Genomic DNA, 9164 nt, shown 5'->3' with positions numbered 1-9164 from the left:
TGTATCACATTTGCACCTGTTCCTGAGTCACTATGCATAGTGGTCCTTCAACCAGAAATACACTTTAAAAACACCATCTTCACCAAACTTACTACTTACTACCTCATAGGCTACAATTAATCAAATGCATTCAATTCATCTCACAATACGCATTTTACAAGAGTTTACTTAATCAAATTATCCGTCAACATTCTAATGATGAGACACGTGTAAGAAGCTTGTAATGTAAGAGCGATGAAGATATCCCATAATAGGACATAATGAGTCCTGACGCCACCTCCATCATTTCGCCTGTCCTCAAGGAGGGAAAGACGCATGCATTTGAGCAAGGGGTGAGATGCGAACCGTGTCGAGGAGATTGGTGGGTGTGTGTGTGCCTGTGTGATCGCTGTGGCGACTGTACATTGTAGCAGAGACCTCACTGCCGCGTGTGGCAGCGATATTGATAAGGAACACTGGATTGCCACTCTACAAAGGTAAACATTTGTCATTTTATTGTCTGCCTTTCTCATATGCTTAATTTTGCTCGTCAGATAAATATCGTGCATAAAACCATTTGGATTGCCACTCTACAAAGGTAAACATTTGTCATTTTATTGTCTGCCTTTCTCGTGTGCTAAATTTTGCTCGTCAGATAAATATCGTACATAAGGCAATTTGCATCATGCCCACGTTGGATAATTTCGCTCCCCTGACAACATAAACGTTGACAAATGTGTCTTTCATTTGAAGGCTCGAGTGACTTGCGTCAATAATATCACGAGTGTTTGATTGTAATTCTAGCACTTACCTATTACCTGCACTGATGCGCTAAATACCGCAGTGGAGACACATCCATCTGATATCTGCAACCACACGACTAACCGCCGCTCATCCTTGTGTCGAGACACTATAGGGTTGTAAAAATAGAGTATTCTAAATATTGGAACTAAGGAAAAAAACGTGTTTTTTGTTGTTGCAGGGAACGCTACAAGCCGCGTGCACATTATTGAACACCGTCACTTGAACTCTTTCCAAATTATTTTACTCTTGATTAGTTCACAATATTGAGGATTTTTTTTCTCCCGTAATAGCAGAAATAACATATGGCAACATGGTATGTGGGTAAATACATGAATGGCATCATTGGTGTGTATGGGCTGTAATGCACATAATACGGCACTGATAGGTAACCCCATTCAACTTTTGTAGGTACAGTACAGTATAATGACGTGTGGATGGTTGTCTACTTACAAACTAGCATCTCAAAATGTGAGTGTGGGAAAATTGAGTCCAGAGCTCCTAAATTCCCATTGTTATTATCTTCTCTTTGCGTTGCATTCCCCTGTACAGTATAGGCCTACCTGGTTCTCTGTGTAATCTGTGTGGATGTGTAAAAATGACACAATGAATAACATAAGGCTGTCTGGAAGTCCATACTGTGCTCTGCAGTTGGACTTAATAGGATTGCTGCATCACTCAGTGAATGAGCTGCAGTATTAAACAGGCAAAACCAAGAAACAAACAATAGACTACTCGTGGTCACCAAGTGGGAGATGAGAACCTCAACCTCTGGACACCACCGTTCCTTGATAATATATATTTATTTATTTTTTACAATTTATGAAGATTCTGGATTATGATATATTTTTTTGATTATCGTCACAAACCCACACTTCACCCATAGAGACGAAAGCAACTGTATGCCCCATAGGGACTGAATGTACAATAGTTATTGACACACTGAATGGCTACCTCCATGTTCCTGACAGTTTCTTTGACAAACAGGCAGGCTTCCTGATTAAGTGCATGTGACATGTACTTTCACACAACGGGGAGGGGCATGGAGGCGCTCAGTAACCACTGAATGACTGACCTCAGGATTGACCTGTGACCTCTCTCAGGAGGGAGAGCATGACAACACTCCCTCATTCACGTGTCTACACGATAGTGTTTTCGTGTCAACATCTACACCCATTCAGCCCATGTGTACCATGACTCTGCCCTGTCCTGCAAGACCAATTTGAGTACTCCTGTGAACCAGTAAAACCTTGAATCAAGGGGGATAGGTCCGCTCAGGACTGCAGCTGTAAACCGTGCTACCATGTGAGCCAGCACACCTTTCAGGCAACTGAGCATACATCAGCACTATATACAATGGAGGACTGTTGTCTATTGTCTAAGGAACTCTCTCTTTACCAGAAACATTTAACATGAACATGACATACTGATCAACATGCTGAATGGGTGACACATTCTGTAACAGTTGGCGAAGGATCTGTAGTAAACCCCATGTGCTCTGTCATTTATAATGAACGCGCCCCCCCCCCCCCCCCCCCCCCCACATACCGTATTAATGCACTCTCTTTAAACCTTCACGTCCGACCTGTCCTCTTAGTCTTTATCAGGCGTCGCTCAAACGTTGGTGCTAACTTTTTTCCATCCAAAATATTTCCTCATGTATGGCCATATTCTGCCTCAGTGTTCCTATGCTGACATGTCCAATGGCACAGGTGCATTGCAAACTCAAATGTCACCCCGTAACATGTGAACAGCACGCAATTGTATGCACCAACTGCCGTAAGTCGCTCTGGATAAGAGCATCTGATAAACTACTAAAAAGGAAAATGGAAATGTAAGTACACGGAATAGTTATTTATTTGAGAGAATTGTCTATGGCTTGTTGTTTCTGTCTTCCCAGGCGGATGATTAACGTCTTCTCAGGCTGATGATTAATTATTTGTGTTGAGTGGTAAATATTTGATCAATCCTTTAGAATCATGTTACTTGGACCCCTTTGAAGTGAGAAGAACAACCACGAGACACGAATCAAAACTGAATTTCAGATTTGTATCAAGAGGTGCTTTACATGTCCATTATAAGGTTATTTAACATCTTTAGGATCTTAGTCAGAAGGGAGAATTTTCTATCTAAACCAAAAATCCAGTTTATGGTAGGCTATAGCTAGATAGGTTTTATTAGTCTCTAAATGCATTTATCCAACTTGCATGTATTTTTTCAGTACAACTGGAAACCAAGGCAGGGTTAAAGCCAGCATATTAATCTAGGAGTTGTTGTCAATTATTATGCATCAAATACCCAAATCAAAAGCTTTTATGTCATATTACTTGATGGCATATGATTTGTTTACAGATCCTAGACAGTACCAGATAGTGAGTGCATTTGAAAACAACATTCTCTTTATTCTCAATAACTGATGGTTCTCTGGGCAGGCCGGATGTTTCTGCCAGACACACCAGAAAGGTTTCTGTTTCCATTCTGTGTTAATGTTACTGCATGTTGCCTAGCAACCTCCCTCCCCCCTTTTCTCCATCTGCTACCATTGGCCAAAGTGGATAGTGCTACATGAAGTGTTGTGCTTTGGCTTTTCGAGGTCTGAGCACACAAAGGGAAGCCCACCAATGGAAGTGAGTAAACAAGAAAGTGAATAGAGAATTTATGGTTTGGTGATTGATTTCTTGTCACCCTCTCGCTGGCACTGCAAGCTGTGGTGGAAAAACCAAGGGAAAACAAAACACTTGCTGGCAGCTGTTTCGACAAAAGCATTTAGTCTTGCTATATGCCCCACTACTCTGCACCATGCAGGCACGGTAGAATATCAAATTCAAATGTAAAAGCCAAGCATTTGTTTATTTCTATTTTTTATTTTACCGTTATTTTACCAGGTAAGTTGACTGAGAACACATTCTCATTTACAGCAACGACCTGGGGAATAGTTACAGGGGAGAGAATGAGCCAATTGTATGTACAAAACATTAGGAACACCTGCTCTTTCCATGACAGACTGACCAGAGGAATCCAGGTTCAAATCATGATCCCTTATGGTCACTTGTTAAATCCACTTCAATCAGTGTAGACACAGGTTAAGAAGGATTTTTAAGCCTTGAGACAATTGAGACATGGATTGTGTATGTGTGCCATTCAGAAGATGAATGGGCAAGACAAAAGATTTAAGTTCCTTTGAAAGGGGTATGGTAGTAGGTGCCAGGTACACTGGTTTGAGCGTGTCAAGAACTGCAATACTGCTGGGTTTTTCACGCTCAACAGTTTCCTGTGTGTATCAAGAATGGTCCACCACCCAAAGGACACCCAGCCAACTTGACACAACTGTGGGAAGCACTGGAGTCAACATGGGCCAGAATCCCTGTGGAACACTTTCGACAGCTTGTAGAGTCCATGCCCCAACGAGTTGAGGTTGTTCTGAGGGCATTTCACACCGGTTGACCTCCTCCTTCTCTGCAGCAACCCCAGCAGCTGTGCAGAGCCCAACTGAGTGATCCGGGACAACAGCATCAATGTAACAGTCTTGCTTCCGTCCCTCTCCTTGTCCTAACCTGGGCTTGAACCAGGGACCCTCTGAACAAGCATCGTTAGCTATTGCTCGAAAAAAGCCGGGGTTCTTGCAGGGCAAGGGAAACAACTGCTTCAAGGTCTCAGAGCGAGTGATGTCACTGATTGAAATGCTGCTAGCGCGCACCGCTAACTAGCTAGCCATTTCACACCAGTTACATATAGTACTGTCGTGATGAAGCTGAGTGCCTGCTTATCCAAGTGAAAGATAAAGCTATCATTCTTGGAGCTGCCAGATAATAGGCTATCAGTGCCCTTTAGTGCTTGTGTCACAGTAAGAGGATAGACAGACATGGGGTGGCACACTTAAAACCGTGCAGATATAAATACATTTTTTGTTACATTTGTCTAAGTACTTGAAATGACTGGATTGTCGATTGCTTTTTTTTATATATATATTTTTTTTATATGTGAAGCTACTGTATCCTATGACAAAATAATCAAGTAGTCAGGTCACACAACCACTCAGGGAGTCATAACAGGTAGGACACTCAATAGTACGTAAGCCTGCATTTCATGTCTGAGTCAAAACACCACCCTGAAATAAGGAGAAACTTTCAACACTCTCTCAGGACATAACCTGAAAATTAATCAACGCGCACATAAACATGTTAGGGTTCCCCATTGTCTAAGCCAACAAGAATCCACCTTAGGTCGTGGCTTGTCCTCTGGCGGTCTTCCTGTTACAGAATGATCGAATCTTATTACTCTAGGTCAGTCAAATGGCATCTGATCTATGTCTATATTGTATGTTTAAAAAAAAAAAAAATCCCGGTTTCATATTTGTACTGTTTTGTACTTTTTACCAGGTGCCTAACAATAAGTATAATTGTTTATCCTCTCTCTGTCTGTGATTTTTGGTGTATTCTCTACCAAGAGATCTTGGAGGACAGCCTAAAGTCCTTGTGAGGCAACCGTATCGTCCTTGGTAAACTTTCAGCTCAGTGACATTCTTATTACACTGGCTCTAAAAGCTGAGCTGTCAGTTTGTGCTCAGACTGGCTCTCTAAAAATGTCCATATGAGACATTGTGTCCATGTGACGAGCCAGCGCCTTCCCCAGGACCTTCACACATGCCAAGCCCACTCTATCCTCAGGCTCTGGTCATTGTCAATGCCCAGTAACTGTCAGGGCTTTTCATGGCCATGCTAGCTAGCCGCAGCACCAACAACAACAACCCTCCATTCTCAGAAGCACTAACCTTTCATTAACCAGGTCAACACACTGGGTGGATGTTTTTCCTCCCGTGAAAAGAGTGACACCTCACTTGTTTTTCACTTTATCTTGTAAGAACTTGTAGGATTATCAGAATACTCCAGTCCAGTAGGTATGTGTTGGCCATATTTTCCCTCTCGACAATTACTTATGGTCTTTCCTGAAACACTAGAAACCCAGAAAACTAGAATGTTTAAAAATTGCATGCATTTCCTTTTCTATTGCAGTTGTTTAAAACTGCTAGCCCCTGAACATCCAATGGCTCTTGTGTGGAATGTGTAGAACCCTCGGGTTCACAGCCAGTATGGAAACTGTTCACGGAAGAGAGGGGTCTCTAAGCTGTTTCTCTGGCCCGGGCCTTTTCGAGCCATGTTTGGAGATGTTTGGTGAGATCCACGCTCAGCACTGGACAGCTTCTCTCCTCTCTGCCATTTGTTGAGAAAGAAAAAGTCAAACTATATTGCGTAACAGCTCCCGCTATTTTTCTCTGGAGTACACCAGACCTAGTGGTGAGAGCTATTTTATATATGAACACAGCTCACTTGAAGTCTCAGAATTAGAGTAGGGATGCCTGGCTGTGTGAGGTTTATCATAGTTCAGCTATTTTTTTTTAAGCAAGCAGAGAGCAGTAGTTCTCGAACATGTGGAGCATAAGGGATTGCTACAGCTCACAACCTCTGTTCTCATTCACTGGCAGTGACACTGAGTTACACGAGTTGAAATGAGACCATTTTACTGAAAAAATATACACTTAGGGAAATGTTTTCCACCATACCAGTATCACATTCCTCTCATTTGTCTTTTCCCTTTGGCTTTCTTTGTTTTTATTGGATAGTGTTTACATCTCTTCTCATGCTTCATAGACAGTTGGAAGCTGGAGGGAAAGAAAAAAATCACAAAGCACATACGACTGTCAACCATGCAGGTTTGCAGTTCCACGAAGACCATAATTACATTCCAGTATGTCATTGTAATGCATACATGTTGTTAATGAACATAGTGAAATGGATTGACTGACCAATGTACGTTATCAACACAGTAAGAGAGCTTGTGAGTCAAGCCCCAGGGTTGTCCTGTAGCTAATTCCAGACATCTTGTAATGTCCAGTCTGGGGGGGGGGGGGGGGGGGATGTTTTGATATGATCTGCTGCAGTTGTTGAGTGGGTGCCACATTCCCAGGAGGCATGTGGTGACAAGTCCATCTGGGCACGCCTTGTGCTGAAAGCAACCAGAACCCCAGACTCCCTTGTTGGTCTGAAGGGTGAAGGGTGAAGGGCCCAGTCCATATCACCTCACCATATCACCTCACCCAGTTAGTCTCAGAAGTCAGAAGACTGAGGAGAAAGAGATCAAATAGAGGGTCTGTCTAGAGTCGTAGGCTTGGTGACTATCTGAGAGAGCTTCCTACTCCAGGCTTGTTGATCTGGTTTACAAAGAATCTTGTAAGTAAAGTGTGATCTATAATGTGATGTATAGAGGGAATTTAGTGTCTAATGGGAAGTGAATTAGAGGATGTGTTTTTCCTGTATGTATACATATTACATTCACAGTAAAATGTCCGCCACAAGCAAGTTGTGTTGGACTCCTCAGATATTACACATGAGTTTGTCACATGACATCTGTCAAGCCTCACAACAAACAACTTGCTCTGGCTTTGAGGTGATCCTTGATTTTGAAGCTGTGCTGAAGGGAAGGCTACATTTCTGTAGCCATCTGTGTTGTGGAGCCTCAGCTGATGCATATCTACAATGAATATGCATTTCTCTGTTAGTCCTGAATCACACATTAGGGAGAGTGAGCTTTCTTTAAAAAAAATTGTACACTTACAGTTGAAGTCAGAAGTTTACATACACTTCGGTAGGAGTCATTAAACTCATTTTTCAACCACTCCACAAATTTCTTATTAACCCATTTGGGATGGGGGGCAGTATTTTCACATTGGGATGAAAAGCGTGCCCATAGTAAACTGCCTGCTACTCAGGCCCAGTTGCTAATATCTGCATATTATTAGTAGATTTGGATAGAAACCACTCTGAAGTTTCTAAAACTGTTTGAATAATATTTGTGAGTATAACAGAACTCATATGGCAGGCGAAAACCTGAGAAAAATCCAACCAGGAAGTGGGAAATCTGAGATTTGTAGTTTTTCCACTCATTGCCTATCGAATATACCGTGTCTATGGGGTCATATTGCCCTTCCTAAGACTTCCACTAGATGTCAACAGTCTTTAGAACCTTGTTTGATGCTTCTACTGTGAAGGAGGGGGGAATGGGAGCTGAATGAGTCAGAGGTTTGCCAGAGTGGCATGAGCTGGTCATACGCGCTCATGTGAGAGGTAGCTCTGTTCCATTACATTTCTACAGACAAAGGAATTCTCCAGTTGGAACATTATTGAAGATTTATACCTTCAAACTCAGTGGCTTTTTGCTTGACATCATGAGAAAATCAAAAGAAATCAGCCAAGACCTCAATCCTATAGAAAATTTGTGGGCCGAACTGAAAAAGAGTGTACGAGCAAGGAGGCCTATAAACCTGACTCAGTTATACCAGCTCTGTCAGAAGGAATGGGCCAAAATTCACCCAACTTATTGTGAGAAGCTTGTGGAAGGCTACCCAAAACGTTTGACCCAAGTTAAACCATTTAAAGGCAATGCAACCAAAAACAAATTATGTCAAATTCTGACCCACTGGGAATGTGATGAAAGAAATAAAAGCTGAAAGAAATAATTCTCTCTATTGTTATTCTGACATTTCACATTCTTAAAATAATGTGGTGATCCTAACTGACCTAAGACAGGGATTTTTTTACCAGGATTAAATGTCAGGAAGTGTGGAAAACGGAGTTTAAATGTACAGTTGAAGTCAGAAGTATACATACACTTCGGTTGTAGTCATTAAAACTCGTTTTTCAACCACTCCACAAATTTCTTGTTAACAAACTATAGTTTTGGCAAGTCGGTTAGGACATCTACACATGACATCTACGCATGATACATTTTTCCAACAATTGTTTGCAGATGGATTATTTCACTTATAATTCACTGTATCACAATTCCAGCGGGTCAGAAGTTTACATACACTAAGTTGACTGCCTTTAAACAGCCTGGAAAATTCCCCAAAATTATGTCATGGATTTAGAAGCTTCTGATAGGCTAATTTACATCATTTGATTCTATTGGAGTTGTACCTGTGGATGTATTTCAAGGCCTACCTTCAAACTCAGTGCCTCTTTGCTTGACATCATGGGAAAATCAAAAGAAATCAGCCAAGACCTCAGAAAAAAATTGTAGACCTCCACAAGTCTGGTTCATCCTTGGGAGCAATTTCCAAACACCTGAAGGTACCACATTTATCTGTACAAACAATAGTACACAAGTATAAACACCTTGGGACCACGCAGCTGTCATACCGCTCAGGAAGGAGACATGTTCTGTCTCCTAGAGATGAACGTACTTTGCTGCGAAAAGTGCAAATCAATCCCAGAACAACAGCAAAGGACCCTGTGAAGATGCTGGAGGAAAAAGGTACAAAAGTATCTATATCCACAGTAAAACGAGTCCTATATCGACATAACCTGAAAGGCCGCTCAGCAAGGAAG

The 9164-nt window shown here is 41.8% G+C and overlaps 1 protein-coding gene across 48 annotated transcripts in view; it reads left to right on the top strand.

Moving 5' to 3' along the window:
• The first annotated feature begins 252 nt into the window (after positions 1-252).
• Positions 253-9164, top strand: part of LOC110526377 (sorbin and SH3 domain-containing protein 1) — an 83664-nt gene continuing 74752 nt past the window's right edge. For 12 of the 48 annotated variants that reach the window (XR_016496467.1, XM_090236704.1, XM_090236785.1 and 9 more), the window contains exon 1: positions 320-476. The gene's annotated coding sequence lies outside the window, so the exon portion shown is untranslated. Of the gene's footprint in view, positions 477-536; positions 578-6734; positions 7008-9164 lie in introns of those variants that run through there. The other 36 variants (XR_016496468.1, XM_090236727.1, XM_090236719.1 and 33 more) reach the window with 13 other exon arrangements.

Source organism: Oncorhynchus mykiss, chromosome 1 (genome assembly GCF_057628025.1).
Source record: "Oncorhynchus mykiss isolate SJ-2025 chromosome 1, ASM5762802v1, whole genome shotgun sequence".
Classification (NCBI taxonomy): domain Eukaryota; kingdom Metazoa; phylum Chordata; class Actinopteri; order Salmoniformes; family Salmonidae; genus Oncorhynchus; species Oncorhynchus mykiss.
This window is presented reverse-complemented; position numbering and strand designations above follow the sequence as displayed.